Below are 18,698 nucleotides of genomic sequence, written 5' to 3' on the forward strand. Positions count from 1 at the left end.
GTATCCCATTAGTAAAGAGGAAGCAGCGCCCATGGGATAGTTTCCACTTTGTGAATGTGGGCGCTCGTTATCAGGGGGGCAGAACTGGCCCCTCATGGTCCCTTCGATATCACTCACAGAACCTTTTAGATATCCCCTACAGACAGCTGTAGCTGTCATTCTGGGACACTAACAGACACACACACACTCGAGTTTAGGGCACCCCTTTTGTCCATTCATTTTCATATGTTGCCACTATGTTGCCACTGGTGGTCTGTAAAGCCATGGCATTCCATTGAAGGTTACATGGGGATTTAGGCAGTCCCCTCTGTAACCTCTCCACTGTTCTACCACCCTCTCACTGTCTCTGCGTCCCAACTCCCCAGCATCCCCTTTAACCCCCAGTGCAGAATGGTCCCCTTGCTACCTCCTAGTGCTGCCCATTATGTGGGCTGCACACTTGTAGTTTGGATTTATAAATGCTTGTTGAATTGCTTCACAAGCATTGACAAAGTCAAGCCATTCCAAAACGGCGGCTGTGCATGAAATATACATATGTGGGGGCCATCTTTTAACGGGAAGGCCTTCACAGCAGGGGCGGAGCTACCATTGGTGAAGTGCACCAGGGCCCAGATCCCTGAGGGGCCCATTGAACCCTGGTAAATGCTGTATTTTACTACCCCTACAAAAGTCTACAGATCCCCTTTCCTTGCTTGCACCAAGGTCCATGGCATCCTTGCTACGCTGCCTCGCTGTACTGTTCAGTTTAGGATTGAATGTGCGGACAACTTTTGCAATGAGTGTTCTTCCCTTTCCGAAGTGCCTGTACTGGATGAATAAATTGGAAAGAAATATCTTAACATCCTTTGGGTTTCCAGACCCAAAGACAGAATTTATTTTGGTATTTAGTGAATGAATGAAATTGTATATCGGTGTGTTAAGTGGTATCTATTTATAATATTTACTCACCGTGGGAGCACAACATCACAGGCTCATGTTTCCTAAACATGCCAATACAGGCGCCTTGGCTATTTCTGTCCGCCTCTTGGCTGTCTTCTCTTTCCTAGTCACAGAGTTTGGTCGCAGCGGCTTCTCTGAGGTCAGGAACGCAAGCTCTTCCTCTCACCAGAGGTGAGAAGGAAGTCAGAGCATAGAACAGAAATACAGACATTCTTTAGCTTTAGACTAAACCCAGCCTGTGTTATATAACTCACACTAGAGGAACTCACTCATTCATAAGCGCGCGGGTGGTGATATATTTTCCTCCATTCCTTTATGGATCCTCTTCAATGCAGAGAGAGAATTGCTTTTTGGCTCTGACGCTGGATTTTGTTGGGGAAAACTGCAGGGTCATCCCACAGGCATGCCTTTTGCCAGGGCAAACAGAGGAGGTGTGGCGAAAATAGCATGCATGTGCCCTGCAAACCAACCCATGCCCGAGTAGTAAATGGTATCGTCCAAATAATGTAACTCACTACCTGTGAATGGTCATAGCGCCATCCCTGAATTGTTCCCAACATGTGGGGCCTAAGAAACCAAAAATATGTCATGTACACCTGCATGAAAACAATAGCACAGCAAACACAGTGATCTTTCAGGGAAACCATGTCTTGGCGTTTAAAGGCAGGGTAATCTGGTGCTCCTGGGGACACTCTGGCGATGAACAGCAGGCAATCAGAAGCCTCCATGCATTCACCAGTAAAGCCTAAAATCCATACTGTGCCTAAGCAGCTCCATCTTCCAGGGTCATGTTATGCTGGGTTTGGTTCTGGCTAGGCCAGATAAATGCTTAATGTGTACCGGTGTTTGCAGGTGGTGGGTACAAACACTCGTTTTTTGAAGACCTCGACTTATTTGTCATCCTCAGATTTTACCTCACAGTGAGAGAGAGAGAGAGAGAGAGAGAGAGAGAGAGAGAGAGAGAGAGAGAGAGAGAGAGAGAGAGAGAGAGAGAGAGAGAGAGAGAGAGAGAACAGCTACAGAGGGAGATAGGAGGGGTGAAGATGACTCTCAACAGTGCGATTAGGAGAGAGTGAGTGCAGGAGGTGGGATCGAGACTGGACAGATTCTGTACTGAGCCCTGGCCCTCGGCAGCACAGTGGTGTTGGAAAACTCTGGACCCTTGCACTTTTTTTTTTTTACACAAATGAAGCATTGAATTTAATATAACCCTAAGGACGATTCTTCACAGAATTGAATCTGATTGCCTTGATATTCTTTTGAAAGGCTTTAATTAGCTCGAACTAGTTCATCCTTCTGATTGAGTGAAATTACTGATAGATACCTATTCACAACTGCGAAAAAAACACAACAACAAGCATTACGATTCCACGACTGGCTATCGGGATTTTTAACAACATGCCGACACCAGGTATCATCACATCCTCCACAATACCCACAATCGAATGTGATGCAGTTGACAGGTGCTGGCTTTTTATACAGATTTTTTTTATAAGGGGTTTTCCACAGCATTTTCTAGACATCAATATAACCAGAATTATGTTTCAAAGGAAGAAAGAATGATCTGTGTGATACAAGAGTGGTGAAATATGAGCACCTTACGCCTTCTGCGCTACCTCGGAATTTTTTTATTTTGACTGTCTTTTTTAAATACTTTCAGTTTTTTCATTTTAGTGTAGTGTCAGGTAAATGGTATTTACTGACTGTACAATATACTGAAGTGAACGTGTCGGACTAGTTATGTTTTTATCTCCTCTTCCATTAGGCAGGAGTGCTGTGGCGGTGCATTACAGTGAGTGAGGTGCATTATCCTACCTGTGTTTTTCAGGAGAGTTCGGATCACTGCCCTTCTGCTAGGCTTCCTTCTCGCAATGTCCCCATATACTCGATGCCTCCACAGAATGTCCCTCAAGCATACACCTGTCTCCTTTCTGCACCCCACTTCCCATACTGCATTGCTTCCATTCTTGATCGTCTCTTCAGTATAATTTGTTAGTCTTTTCTCCATTCACAAGGAGTCTCTTCAATCCATTCCTTCTCTACAAGTGACCTTTCAGCTCAGAATTATCCTAGCTGCGCCTATACATCTACAGCTCTCTACATCACTGGAGTCTCTAAAGCTCCGTTCCATCCCTATTGTGTGCCTTCGGCTCTTGTCCAATCCCGCTCTCTGTCTTATGCCCAACTTCCTACTCTGTATGTTGCAACTTCCATGCAGTGACACTTCAACACTGTTTCCACTATCTGTTAACCTTTCAGTCCAGCACTCTCCCATTCGATGTTCTTTCAACCCATGTACCTTTAAACTTTCTTCCAGTGCCTCACTCCACCATGCAGTGGACATTTAGCCCCACGCCCTACCTGTATGTTCAGCCACAATTGTTCCCTACTATCTGTTCCACAATGCACTTAAATGCAGATGTAGGAACTGCTTTCCAATGGGCATGGAGGACAAAAAGAGGTTTCCTCCAGAATAATCTCCTCAAAACAATGATTCAACCCATCTTTTACTCAACCCAACAGATGCAGGTTCCGGGGTGGGTTAATGAACAAGGTATATTCCAAGAAGGGGGCTTTGTGAGTTGCATTTGTAATACAATGACACAAGCAGTGTACAGTGGTGGCTTCAGTGGCGACTAGGAGGGCATAGCAGCCCAATATTGTAACTATAAAAATATGGTGGGCGCGACTGTGCGAAACTCACCATATTTACTGCTCCCGGGTGCAGCACTTCTCTCCCTATATCAGCGTCCTCGAGCAGGGAAAGGAAGGACTTTCTTCCTGCTCAGGGGAACACCAACAACCAATCCTGGAGCTGCTCTCAGTTTGAGGTTGAGATGAGGGAACATGCTGAAAAAACATAACAGCTAGCACCAAAGAGAAGGGAGCAAGCGAGTGTCTAGCAGAAAACGAACAAAACAGAATCAACACAGTACCTTGAAGGAGAAGGGGGGAGAATGACAGAGACCTGTAAAATATGTAAGCAGTTTTAAAACTGCAGTGCTCTCTTTTGTCCAAAAAAACTTGGATTGAACCAAAGAATGCCAATGATCCATAGGCCCTGCAAGAAAAGCTCTTCGATAAGTTTTGCACACTTGAAAAAACAATAGATCTAACAAGTGTTACAAAGCAATGGAAATCGGACTCGATCCCAAAAAATGAGCGGTAAACTGGAGGACCACTGGCCCAGAACAATGATTGAGATCGACATACTTAAAAACTCGAGACCTAAGAAAGGGAAATAAAAAAAACCGCATGCAGACTTCAAAAAGGTGTCCAGAAAAAAATAAGATATTCAATGTATTCTAGTAAAGGTCCAGTCTGGCAGCATTACAAGACACAATCTGCTCTGGCAGGCAACAGTGAATGCCTCTTACTGATCTTAAATTTTAAAATATCTAGAATATGCGATTTGCCACCAACTCTGCAGGCTCAACCTGGCCCTTCCCCATCACCCCACTAACCTGGGTATACAACTGAAAGCACCTACTTTTACCCAGGAGCCAGGGACATCGTCACTCAGGAAGCATCATTCTTTCCCTCCCAGCAGGTACCACGGACATGGCCAACATACCTTTCCTAAAAAGAGGTGTCTGGGACCCTGAAACAAAAATAACACCTCTACTCGAGAAACTGTGAACTGCAAAGGGGAAACTAGGACAGGACACCACCAGCAACGTGATTCTGTGCAGACATGCACAGGTTTCTCTACACAGCTTTTATCTGCTGAAATATAAACATACACACTAACAGGGTTGTTCTCATTTCCATTAGCAGGACTCCATGGATTGCTGATTTGTGAGGGTGTACATCATTTGTACTTCACTCACACAGCCACAATCTACATTCAGCATGCTTTCCCAGCACGAGGCAGTGGAGCATGTCAGGTGGAGGAAGCCTGTCTGGGGTGCCGCACTCTAGCTTATTAGAATTCATTACAGAGTGGGTTGACCTGCAAAAGATGAAGTGCTAGTCCCCTGTCTTATGCTGACTCATGAGTAATTAAATGTAAGCAGGTTTCTCGCAGTGAGTGGAACACGCTCACCTATGGCAGCAGAGAAGAGTCTTGGAGAAGTTTAAGGAGTGTTCATGCCTGAAGGTTTTATTGCCTGGGAGGGGGGTTTACAGTGACCGGGACACAATGTGGGCATTTTGGTGGGTATTTCTGTCAATAATATTGATTTCAATGACATTGTAATGATCCATCAATTACAGACTTTGGAAATTTTGGGTGACGTTCTAGCTATCTGTGGGATTAATGGTAGCCCCTCAAAGACATACTGTGGGCATTTTGGTGATAATTGGTCACGCCCTGGCATAATAGTGGACACTTTGTGACATAATGTGGGCATCTGTGGTTAGATTCCTGACAATGCTAGCATTAATGGTGGCCCCTTCATGACATTCTGTTGGCTTTTTTTGCAACAATCTCCCTTTCCATGCCACTCCTTGACATATTGTAAGCATTTTGGGTAGAACTCGGCGAAAAAGCAGTAATTCCATGCATACTGTGAGCATTTTGGGTGTTAATAGACACCTTCACGTATTGTGGGTGTTTTGGTAACATTGTCCCTGGCACAATCATAGTTAATTCACAGTAAATACTGGGAATTTTTGGAAAAGTTCTGGCTATTTCTGACATAACAGTGGTCGCTTTATAAAATATTGTGTACTTTCTTGGCAATTATCTAGCTATACCTGGCAAACAATAGTCACTTCATGATATATTGTTATCATGAAGTACATTTGTCTCTTTTGTGAAACTGACAAGTCGCTGTGAGGGAACCAAATACATCTTTACCTAAAACAATCAAATTCTGCTATTTCAAAGACAAAAGATAAGTGTACTCAAGTAAAATAAAAATTCTGTATTTCATTGCGAAATGTATGTAGAAACAGAAATGGGTATGCTGATGTTTCTGAAAAATTACTGCATGTGTGATTTTATTTTTTAAACTGTTAATTCATATTGAATACAGGAGGCTTGCTACTGATTTTGGTTCTTTGGTACAAAAGGGGACTTATTGTTACTGCTGTAACTGCCAAGACTTGGGTAGAGGCATGTTAACATTCACGTATTGACAATCTGTGTGGTATACAAAAGCTGAGTGACCAGTCTGAAGGTGTAAGTTCTACGTAAGAGGGGTGTGACGCAGAGGCCAGGGCTGCTAACTCCGCAGCATGACATAAGAGGGGAGAGGTGTGGTGCAGTGGCCAGGGCTGCTAACTCCGCAGCATGACATAAGAGGGGAGGGGAGGGGTGTGGTGCAGTGGCCAGGGCGGCTAACTCCGGAGTGAGCGGTTCATGGTTCGATCCCCAGCGCCAGAGGCAAATCAGCTCATCATCATATGTCTCTGGGAAATTGCTCACTTAATCTCCCTGACTGCCCCCAGCGCCTTGAGACCCTTAGGGGTGATTGGTTTGTCCTTTTACAAATGCCAGGTTTGATTTGCGTAATTGAACTGTAGCATTTATATAAATGCATTTTGAATCGGTTTAGCTCTGGTGTCTTTGGTCTGTGATTGTGAGCTCTGTATTGCTTTTGATGTTTCCACCCTGACACTTCAAAGTCGATATTCTGGCACACCATAAGGCTAAGAATCTACACTGAAAATGAAAGATTGAAAAACAGAGAGAAAAATGTTGCTAAATACATTTTGAAAAACGATGGGCCATGTGACCTTTCAAAAACAGATTTCTTAGGTACCTGAGAGCCTTTAGGTTTTGATCTATTTAATTTGGGACTGTGCTGAAATATCCACTACTTTGCCACCATTTGTTGATGTTTTCTTGGGAGGGTGTTGAATCCTAACAATCTTGGACATGGTAAGCGTTGCCTGGCACACCACAAAAACTTAAAAAGAGTTCATTCAGAACCTCTGGGTTTTTAGCCAATTTAATTGATAATTGTGCTGTAAAATGCGAACCCTCTAGATGGAGATGGGTTTTCTGGACTCACTCGATTGCTTATTGCTATTCGATAGAGGTGTTTACTTTGTGAATTGCAAAATAGGCAAGCTGCCATTTTACTGATGTGAACAGAACAGTGTCAGGCATCAATGTCAGGTTATCAATGGAAGCTCTGAAAAACTTTGAGATAGAAGAATATTTTAAATGCCCGTCTCTGTTTCATTCCAGAAAAAGTTCTGAGCACATCATTTATTTATCTATTGATCTGAGACCTCTAGGAATCTTAAAAAGATAGTGTTACTTTTTTATTGCGGTTCTCTGAATTTTTACTCAACAATCAAATGCCAGTGCCTACACATAATAAACTCAACAACCTTGCAGTGGCTTCAAACATTTCTGAAATGCTGCAGAGTTAGGACAAAATAAAAGGGCACAAAGGTTACCACTTGTCGTGTAAACGGGGATACAGCTCACACTATGATGTGGAGTGTGGTATCAGAAAATTATTGTCAGGTTATCAGCAGAGATAAATATTATGCCCCACATATGGTCTGTAAAAATATTGCACCATTGGAGTTAATAATACACCTATTGTTTATTTTTGTAAAAGATAATACAATGGTGTAAGGCAATATTTCTGCTTTTAATATTCTTAAGTACAACATGGTTTGCTATGTACTAGAGTCTCAGCACCTGAGAAGAAAAGGAAACCATATGACACATTGATTGAATTGATCTTGATAAACATTTTAAGAAGTTCATTATTCACTTGACTATGACCAGCAGATCTGACAAGCTCATAAACTTTTTTATAATCAGTTATAAAGTACTTTTCACAAAATAAATCATTCTGCCTCACAAAGGGATTTTCTATTAAAGTAGTCACAAACTGTTCACATATGTTAATCAATCAATTAGCATTTTGTGTAGCGCAGCACTGTCACTCCTAGGGGTATCTGGGTGCTCAGGGTGCTGTGTCTCTGTGGAAAATCCAGGTCTTCAGTTTCTTGCTAAAATCTGACAGGGAGGGTGCTGTTCGGAGATGGAGGGGCAGGTCGTTCTAGATCTTGGTGAGGATGTAGAAGAAGATGCGGCTACCAAAGCAAACACAAGGAGATGATGGACAGAGAGCTGAAACTTTTCAGACGCTCAGTCACAGATCTGGCTTGTATCCATCATTGTTCTTTAACTCACTTCGCCACCCCAGGTCATTCACAGTTATATGCAAATCGGTCTTGACCCTGTGCCTCATGGGGACAGTTCAACCCAAACTGCCAAGCCACGTCTTCCCTGGACCGGAAACAAGCATCCTGGGACCGGTTTCGGGCTAACAGCCCTCACCAGCCACGCTAGCTTGAATCCAGTGGCAAAGTGAGCAAGGGACCCACCTCTGGGCATACACTGCCAACTTAGGGAGAACAAAGCAAACACAAGGAGATGATGGGATGGAATGCTGAAACTTTTGAGACACTCACCCCCAGGCACAGATCTGGATTGAATCCATCTTCGTTCTTTACCTCACTTTGCCTTCTCAGTTCTGACACAGCTATATGCAAATCAGTCTTGACCCTGTGCCTCAAGGGAACAGTCCAGCCCGAACTTCCAAGCCAGGTCTTCCCTGGACCAGAAACAAGCATCCTGGGAACCAAAATGATGCGGCTACGACAGATGTGTGTGGGTGGGGGGGGGGGGTGAGTGTGAGGGCGAGTGAGGCGGAGCGCAGGTATCTTGCAGGCAGATGGGAGTTCAGTCAATGGATGATGTAGGACGGTCCTTGCTTTTGTATGGCTTTGTAGGCATGCGTGAGGATTTTGAACTGGCGTCGCTATTGGAAAGGGAGCTAATGGAGATTTCTGAGATAGGGATGATGTGGGTCCATTTGAGCAGGGACGGCTCCTCCACTAGGGCAGATGAGTATCACCCCACTGCTTTCTCGCAATGCAAGAAAACCAAAACATAAAATGGTAATAAGGTTTGGTTATTACCATTTTATGTTTCTTTGCGCATTGCGGTGGATGGGCGGGGCTGCCTGGGTGCACAAAGACTGTTTGGTCGGCCCTCTCGGGCCACCCAAACCAGTCATGCGGCATTCTGCACTTCTCCAGGCAGGATGCATTGCAGCCTACATGGAGAACATGCAATTCCCTACAGCCCCTGGCTAGCCGATGTCCCGGCCAATCACAACACTCCACTGGAAGGTGAGTTAGGCTGCCTACTTTGTGTTCCTGTCGGAAGCAGGAGAGCAGGACCAGTGAAGATGCTGGACCTGGGCCGGCGGAAAGGTACGTTAAAAATATGTTTTTACTATTATTGACCCTGCGTGACTCAGCACCCCTTCCCCCCCCCCTCCCCCTCCCCACCCGCGCGAGCCCTGCCGGCCGCTACTACATTTGGGGAGGGTATGTAAACTAGGTATTCACTTGGGTGGTATGGTACCAGATTATTGGGAGTTGAATATTGTCTGACAAAAATATAGGGGCCTTAAAATTGTTTACAGATATATTGCACTATTTTTGCTGAACTCAATTATGCACTTTAAACCTAGAACATTCATAAAACCCCATGGCCCTTAAAGCATAGAACTTATTTGTGCACAAGCAGCAAAAGAAAGAAGATGCCTGTGTTTCTGTGGGTTTGTGAATGTGTTAGAATTTTAAACTTTTTTTATATATGTTCTATTTATGTTGCTGCTGTGTATGAACGTCAGGCATAATATTGGCCTCTGTGCCTTGCCATAAAATCTGATGTGTGGGACTGTCAAGGAGTATGAGGGGGGAATGTGAGTAGCTATCCATATGTATATAGTACCATGGGACCACGATGGGGATAGGGCATCACTAACAACCTGGGACTTGACCCTTTGTAGGACTGCTGCCCAAGACTTGTAGGCCTGGAGCATTGGTATGCATGCTAGCAGTCTCTGATCCTACTCCTAAAACAAGAATACGTATAATAGCTACTTGTGAATGTTGCACGTCAAAATGTCCCCATGTAGTACAGAAAGTTTGGTTGGATTCCCAGGCACGCTGTGAAATCAGTGACTACTTAAGTTCTTCTATGCGATTACTCTTTGATATCTTTGTAATTCAAGTTTCCTTGGCATTCAGTGAAATAATGCCTCAAACTGATCCGTTTTGTTACATTTGGTGTCACAAAAACACACAAATAATGCCTCCAAATGACAGGAAAGGTTCATTTTGCGGGCGCCATCGACACTGTTTTGCTTTGTACTCCGCTATGTAAACTTCTTATTAAAATGAAAATCTGACTGGCTTAGCGACTGGCATCAGCGAGACAGTTTTAAAGCTCTATACAAACTCGTTTTTGCAGAGGGCAAGGCAAATGCAGCCTGGAGTGTTATGGCGTGTCACTTTACAGCTGCTACTTAATGACATTACGAGCTAGATCTTAATATCGCTATTAACATTATGTGCAGAAGAGAGTTTCTTGGCAACCTTAGTCGAGTGAAGGTAACCTGAGGCTGGCATCCCCGTGGTATAATCCGCACATTTCAGCGACTGTGTAACTATCCCTTAAAGGCAGAAGGAAAGAAGGAAACCAAGTCCCTGTGCTGCAAGTTATCTTTAATACCCGTTATGCAATCACTTAGATTTTTCCCAAAAAAGAATACCACCCACACTTGTTACTGAGTTGATATTTCAAGTGAGAGTTTCATTCTTATTTGACCGTGTTCATAAACTTGCGACTATGTTGGAAATGTTATTATAGCCACCCGCCGGCACGTCATCGTAAATAAAGCACTCTGTGAGGCGATTGGATGCCGTGCGCCTGAACCCTCACGGCTGCCTGCAGCTGTTGTCACAGCAACCCACAACAGACTCGGCAGAAGCACCAGCAAGCCCTGCTTTGTAAACTCCACTCTCAGAGCCAATGACGAACCCGTTGTTTACACCTTCCCGCACCAGCAACACAAACGCTCTGTTGTGCAAACCGCGCAGCTGTTTGGAAAACCATCTCCGGGCAAGTGGTTAATTAAACCATCGAATTATGCCGAGCGCATCCACACAAGACGCATTACAGCAGCTTTGATGGCTCTGTTTATTCTCCCCCCAGCATGAAAGATAACGGATCACCTGCTAAGCGCAGTGGCATTACTTCCAGCTTCAGAGCATCAAAGGAGGGCGCTCAGCGCCCAGAGCATCTCATCTCGTTCAGTCAGCAGCACTCAGCGCTCTGTGACCGAAGACAAAAGAAGGGAGGGATGATGCTACTCAGGGGACCAGGGCATCATCACATCTGCTGAGAGCAGGCTGTGGATGTCAATGAGGGCACAAAGGGCTGGCACGAGTTCTACATTATTGGGTAATAATCACAGTTCTCAAATGGCTCTAAATTGGATGGGGGGTTCACTGTCCACCTTTGTTCAGGATTCATTTTGTTATGACTGGTGCTGCCTCTGAACGCTCTGAAATCACCAAGTCAACTGCATTCCAAAGAGACAAGCAAAGGACCCGCCTTTCTAAATCTGAAGGACCCCGCGACCCTGCCATTCCTTTGCAACTTTGACAGCTTTGCATTGCATGACAACGAAGAAACAACCTACCAAGTGCGTGCTGGCGGCAGCCCGTCCTCACAGCCCCGGCGCTCTGAAGAAGGGCCCCGGCGGTGCTAGGTGGCGGCGGCAGAACTTAGTAGGAAGGCCCGGCGAGCTCCCATGGTCCCGGCTCCGCTCGGCGGCGGCGCTGTCCGGTGTCTCAGGGCGCTGCCCCTGCGGCCCTCGGCTCCCGGAGCTGAGAGGCGGCTCTCGCGGAACGGAGGCAGCAGACACTCACCTCCTGACGTCACCGCATCGCGTCTATTTATAGATTGGTGATTGGATTTCATTCATGAAAACATTGTCCGGGAGGCCAGGTGCGCAGGCGCGTCGGTCGGCGGGGGCGCGCGCTCTTCAACTGCACCGTTGAGGCTCGCGTGCGCGCGTCCCATCAGCACCACGGAAAAGGCCACGCGGGACCTTGGCAGGGAGCGAGCCGCGGTTACCTCACGCGCTGCTCTCTAGGAGCGGCCTCATTTATGCACTGTTGTTTATGGGTTGCGTGGCATGCCCCAAAGCTGCGGCGGCTGCTGGGTGACACCAGCCCATCTGAGCTGACTGAAGCACTGAGGCGCGCAGCCTCCAAGGCAAGTCTGAGGCATGCATCACAGAGGCGCGCGGCTCTCTACACAGATGTGCAGAACCACGGGGGACGCTCTGGCCAAATCACACATGCCAACCATATTTGACACCAGAAGAAAACGACCCGCCAAGCTATGGCACTGATTCATCCCAGCCCGCCGGGAGAGCAGCAATGTAGACAAACAGTAGCCATGGCTGCTTGTGGTTCATGTTCAGCAGAACACACACTAGGGTGACCAACTGTCATGGGTGCAAATTCAGGACAGTGAGTGTAAAACTTCAGGACAAAGGGTCAAAATTCAGGACAAACATTCAGGACAGGGGGTCAAAATTCAGGACAAATTTTCGGGTCAAAAGGTAGGTTTTACAGACACATCAAAGGAGTTCGCGCAATAGTATATAAGTAATCCCATTTATATCTTAACATATTCATACATTTGCAAACCTATCCATTGTGTATCCTTCCAGCCATCATTTCACTCATCCATCCCTCCACCCACACTTTCACTCATCCATTCACCCACCTTTTCACCCTATCCATCCGTACACTAATCCATCCACTCTTCCATCCAGCCATTTATCCTTTCACCCATCCAGCTATCCTTTCATTTACTCATCCAGGCACTCATCCTTCCACCCATTCACCTTTTCAGCCATCCACCCATCCTCCCTTTCTCTCTCCATTGACTCTTACACTTAGGCATCCATCCTTCCATCCATCCACCCATCCTTCTACTCATCCACTCATGAATCCATCCATTGACCCTATCACTCATCCATCCTTTCACTCATCCATCCACCCATTCACTCGCCGATCATCCATCCTTTCACTCATCTATCCATCCTTTCGCTAATTATCCATCTATTCACCCTTTCAATCATCCATTCAGCAATCCATCCATCCATCCATCCCTTCACTTACTCACTCGCCCACGTTTTCATATTAATTATGAGCTGAGCCTTTGGCTGCAGAGTTCCAGACAGAAGAGGCCCATCAAGAATGTCACCCTCCCTGTAGTTTCTAAAGCAAGGGGTGGGGTGGGGGAGTGTTCACTATGCCCCTGCACATAGGCAATCTGAAAAAGTAGAAGTCAGGAGTCATGCATGATGCACAGTGCTAGGCCATGAGGTGACTGTGACATGGTGTTGTTTCCAGGGCTTTAAGCGGGATGAAAAAAAGGGGGAGGGTCTCTCAAAAGGGGGTGTTCGATGTAATTAAGAGCGGAGCTTAAAATACCTAAGCTAAAAATCTGTGTTTAGCATAGTGTGCCGCCAGACTGGTATTTTGCCTCTTCTGTCATTGTATCCAGATAAATAACAAGTAATGTTACACCTTCAACAAGCCAGAACTATTGGCTTTGTCAGTGGCTGTTAGATGCATAAAATAAAAATGCTGCAACCATGGCTTTGTTGAAAATAATATTTAAACTGTACTTTTCTAAAATGATGAGACTGAAAGCACTCTAGCCCGAGCCTCTTCTTTTCAACTTGTTTCACCAGCTTCTTTGAATGAACTGGATTCTGTAGCAGCATGTGCGTGTTTGCACATTCCTATCATCTAACAAAATACGCTGCCCTAGACCAAGGCAGGAGGAGGACCACCATGCAGTAACACTTCAGACGGGCCCATTGTCAGTCTGTATGTGGCAATCAGCCGCATGCAGAATGACAATGGGCGGGAGGGGCTGCTCCTGTGCTCCGAGGAGGGGTGTGAGGCGGCCCCATCAGGGAGCTGAGGCTTCAAGCAGGGAACAGTGCTGTTCCCTGCAATGCCAAAATTACGGACAAAAGGCGCCTGTAAAAAGGATCCTCATGGACAACGGACGTGAGGTCCAAATTACGGACGGTCCGTGAAATTTACGGACGGTTGGTCACCCTAACACACACAGTATTGTCACACTCACACATATAGTTTAGGATAGACATCAGAGGAACACACAGAAACAAACCAAGTCAATCGCTGACATGCATGGTAACAAAGAAAACGCGAGGACTCGGTTCACTCCAGTGGTTGAAGTAGTAAAAAAGTAGGGGAACTGTGGGTGGACTATCAGGGGGCGGAATAACCGAAGATTGAATCAGTGGGCGGTGTCAGGGGTGTGGCTAGAAATAGCAAAACATACCAATTTTTAGTACGTTTAGTATTTTACTGACCAGTTACAGCTGATAACATTATTTAATTAAAACAATGGATAAACATGTTTATTTGAGGTTTAATTCAGGAAAAAGCAAACACTCATAGGGAATACAGGTTTATGTAAAGCGTGTGAAATATAAGCAGGAACAACATGTTACTTTAATGCTTTTACTCTCATAGTTCAGAAATCCATGATTATTTTTTGTCTCAAACATTAAGGTCATGAATACAGGACTCCTCCTGTACACATGTGTTAAGCAGGACTCAGAAGAGAAAAGGACTCTTCAGGAGAATCTAGACTCACGGAAACCCACAAAGGCTCCTTCATATTCATGTCAGCCAGCTAGCTGCTCAATCATACTATAGCAAAAAGAACAACTGGTGGACAGAATGCAGAACAATATCATACATTCACCCCAGTACAGAGATCTGGGCCTAAATCCATTGATTCTTTGCTCACCATGCCATTCCAGTTTGGAGCCAGCCATATGCAAATCAGTCTTGATCCTGCACCCAATGGGAAAAGTCCAGCCCGAACTGCCAGGCCAGGTCCTCCCTGGACTGGAAACAAGCATCCTAGGACCATTTTCGGGCTTTCAGCCCTCATTAGCCAGGATAGCTTGATTCCAGTGGCATGGAGATCACAGGACTCATTTCTGAGCATACCTGTCCCACTCTGGGTGACAAATGCAAAAAGAACAATTGATGGACAGAATGCAGAACAATGTCATACATTCACCCCAGAATAGAGATCTAGGCCTAAATCCATTGTTTTTTTGCTCACCACGCCATTCCAGTTTGGACCCAGCCATATGTAAATCAGTCTTGATCCTGCGCCGAATGTGAACTGTCCAGCCCGAACTGCCAGGCCATATGTATTCAAGTGTCCTTTCATTCGGGAAGTGAACACAAAGCAGTACCCACTGAACTATGCACATAACATATTGCTCTTTGATATGCATGGTACATGTTCTTTGCAGCAGGCATATTACCCCTCTGCACAACCTTAGATGAGTAAAACAGCCACTAGACAAAACATGCCCCCGTCTCTGTCCAGCAGGTACATTGATCACCAAAGCTATCTTGGCACTTGTATTGTTGACTGAAACCTGCTGAATATACAAAGAACTTTGCAGTGCTTTTAAAACTCCTGCAATTGTACAAAACCGGTCCCCCCAAACTAAACTGGCCCCCTACCCTTCCAGTTGCCCTGGGAAACTCCTACTTCTGTCCTTTCACTGCTCCTGTCCAGTCAGTACTCCTGCTCATGCTCGATCAACACTCCTGCTTCGTCAATTCCCCGGCCCCCTCCCTTCTCCTGGCCCGTCACTTCTCCTGCCCCATTCACTGCTCCTGCCCCGTTCACTGCTCCTGCCCCGTTCACTGCTCCTGCCCCGTTCACTGCTCCTGCCCCGTTCACTGCTCCTGCCCCGTTCACTGCTCCTGTCCTGTTCACTGCTCCTGCCCCGTTTACCGCTCCTGTCCTTTCACCGCTCCTGACCTTTCACCACTCCCGCCCGGGTCCCTGCTTTAGCTCCTGCCCCGTCACCTCTCCTGCCCAGTCACCTCTCCTGCCCCATCACCTCTCCTGCCCCGTCACCTCTCCTGCCCCGTCACTTCTCCTACCCCGTCACTTCTCCTCCCCCGTCACTTTTCCTGCCCGGTCACCTCTCCTGCCCGGTCACCTCTCCTGCCCATTCACCTCTCCTTTCCTGTTGCCTCTCCTGCCCCGTCACTGCTCCTGGCCCTTCACTTTTCCTGCCTCGTCATATTTCCTACTCCATCACTTTTCCTGCCCCGTCACCGCTCCTGCCCGTTCACTGCTCCTGCCCGTTCACGGCTCCTGTCCGGTCAGCGCTCCTGCCCGATCACCGCTCCAGCCCCATCACTTCTCCTGTCCCATCACTTCTCCTGCCCCGTTCACTGCTCTTATCCGTTCACTGCCCCTATCCGTTCACTGCTCCTGCTGGGTACCGCTCCTGCCCATGCCTAATCACCGCTCCTGCCCCTTCACTTCTCCTGCCCCATCACTTCTTCTGCCCCATCACCTCTCCTTTCCTGTCAACTCTCCTGCCCCGTCACGTCTCTTATCCGTTACTTCTCCTGCCCGTCACTTCTCCTGCCCCGTTACTTCTCCTGCTCCGTCACTTCTCCTGCCCCGTCACTTCTCCTGCCTGTTACTTCTCCTGCCCGGTCACCTCTCCTGCCCTAGTACGTCTCCTTTCCTGTCCTCTCTTCTGTCCAGTCACTGCTCCTGCCCAGTTCACTTTGTGTACAACATTGAAAAATCACAGAAGGTGTCAAGTTCCCCACAGTGCTCTGTTTGGGGAAAGCTCCTCTGTAATCACCAACTCCGATCTCACTGGCACTTGATATGCTAAAGGCAGAGGGCGGGCGTATTATCATTCGAAAGGGGATAATCTGCCTCAATTGGAATGACAATGGGCCTGCCCTGGTCTGTGAGAGCTCAGGGAGGGGCTGCTGCAGCCTCTGACGTTCAACAGAGAAGTGTGAGCTGCCCCTGGAAGCTGAAAGAAAAAAGTATCGTTTTTAAGTAGGACTATTCTTGCCGTCCCGGGATGCTTTTTTGAAAGTAAGAATTAGGGAAACGGACTGACATAATTTTTAAACGTAGGGGCACGCTGTGCCCTTCCGTCCCCGCCCACTTCTACCACTGGTTCACTCCCAAAAAACAGTAAAATGCAAGCAAATCACCCGACGACTTTCACCATTCGAATTAAAGGCCGTAGTTTATTCAAGCAAAATTAGACCGCTTGAGGGCGGCCATGAATCAAGTCAATTCCAATTTTCTATTGCATTAAACATCAGCAATCAATCAAATCAATTGGTGCGATCATAAATCAGGATTGCTCCCCATAAAAAAACACGTAAACCCCCATCAAGTTACCTATATATCGAGTCATTAATCATTTGCTTGGCAAGTAAAGCATGCTGGAGTTTTCCCGCCGTCGCCAAGGAGGGTAACCCTTTCAGGTGTTAGGCTTAGTTGGCAACCTTGTGTGTCCTCTGAGCCCCGCCGTCAGGTGGGCCTGGACTTAGGGTGACCTGGCGTCCTGGATTTTCTAGGATGATCCCAGATTTTCACCAGCTGTCCCCGGTAGATTTCAGGAAATTTAGCTCATGTCCCGGTTTTTAGAGAGGGTCGACTGAAAACTGCGGGAGGTTCTCTTTTAATGTTCTGCAAAGCAGGGATCGTTAGCAGTTGTTTCAAGAAAGTAATTTAATTAATAGACAAGCTACTGGGTTTGAAAATGGCATTTTATTTATGTTCTAACTGCCCATTCTGTAATTCTCTGCTGAGGCACGCCTGCTTGAAGTAAAATTGTAGTCCTTCTATTTTTGTGAAATGTTTAGGTTTTTGGCTTTAAAATTCTGGTCCCCTTACCTGGACTGAGAGTGCCATGCTCCATTTACCCTCCGTTAGCTGGCTAGCCCTTCCATAAGGCATCCCAAGGCAATCCCAATATGTCAACCACCCCTCCAAGCCTAGGCATGGCCTTAGACTGATCCTAGCGAGAACCACTACACCGACTGTGGGGCTTACACCCCCAGGCGGCTGCCTGCAGCAGAGTGATATAAAAAAAAAATCAGCCAGTCAATCTCATAGCCCCCTAAAGATTGACCCAAAATATTAACAGTCCTGCTTCCGAAAGGTGGGCCCCGTTCCTGTTTTACAGCTCCGAGTGCCTTAAGTTAATCTGCCCATGCCTGATACTTTCCCATCCACTAATCCTGCAGAACCTAATACTGTCTGGGCAAATCTCGTGTAGCGCTTTGCGGACTTTGACATCAGCGCATATTTGATCAGGAATAACAGGTTCAGCTGCCCAATTGCCATAGCTTCTCCGGGAAAGGGGTCTTCTCCTCATCCACATCCGGGGTTAGGGCCCTGAACTTATATAGAGGACCCACTTGTGAGTTGTGTTTCCCTTGTACGTGTCTTGCCCTGATCTTGAGGTGGTGCTGCAGTTGCAGCCTCACCATAGTTCATAACAGCTTCAACACCTGATGTCATCTGGCTGCTCCACTGTTAATAGCTAGAGCCACCCCCTTATTGTCTAAACATAGTATTATCTTCTTGTACCACAGCCGACCATAAGAAAATCTCTACGCCACCACAATGGAAAAAGGTTCTAGGAAGGTTATGTTTTTTTGTTTTTCGCCCACTCCAGCAGCCATTCCTTGGCACATACCATAACCTACCTAGGGTAACCCAAAAACCTGTGGCTAACTGCAGCATCTATAAAAACTACCAATTGTTTTGCTGTTACCGGATGTATGACTTTAGAACGCGCGCGTTACCACGACCTACTATTACAACGCGGTCGTAACAACGAAAGTTGTTACCACGCATTGCCCTGGGGGGGCGCAAAATTAAATAATTGAATTTACTATTCCAACACCAGTCCCCGTGGATAGTAGGGAAGGTGTTGGGAAAGTAAATTAAATCATTTCCTATCCTTGAGCGCCCCCCAGCGCAATGCGTGGTAACAACTTTCGTTGTTACGACCGCGTTGTAATGGTAGGTCGTGATAACGCGCACGTTGTAAGCG

The 18,698-nt window shown here is 46.4% G+C and overlaps 1 protein-coding gene across 3 annotated transcripts in view; it reads right to left on the reverse strand.

Moving 5' to 3' along the window:
- The window catches only part of RHOBTB1 (Rho related BTB domain containing 1), a 239,380-nt gene that overhangs the window by 101,551 nt on the left and 119,131 nt on the right, over positions 1-18,698 (reverse strand). Inside the window, exon 1 of one of the 3 annotated variants that reach the window (XM_086921771.1) lies at positions 11,415-11,641. The exons of 1 other annotated variant lie outside the window; for it this stretch is intronic. The gene's annotated coding sequence lies outside the window, so the exon portion shown is untranslated. Of the gene's footprint in view, positions 1-11,414; positions 11,642-18,698 lie in introns of those variants that run through there. One more of the 3 variants, XM_086921772.1, reaches the window with a different exon arrangement.

The sequence above is a fragment of the Lissotriton vulgaris genome, chromosome 5 (assembly GCF_964263255.1).
Source record: "Lissotriton vulgaris chromosome 5, aLisVul1.2, whole genome shotgun sequence".
Taxonomy (NCBI): domain Eukaryota; kingdom Metazoa; phylum Chordata; class Amphibia; order Caudata; family Salamandridae; genus Lissotriton; species Lissotriton vulgaris.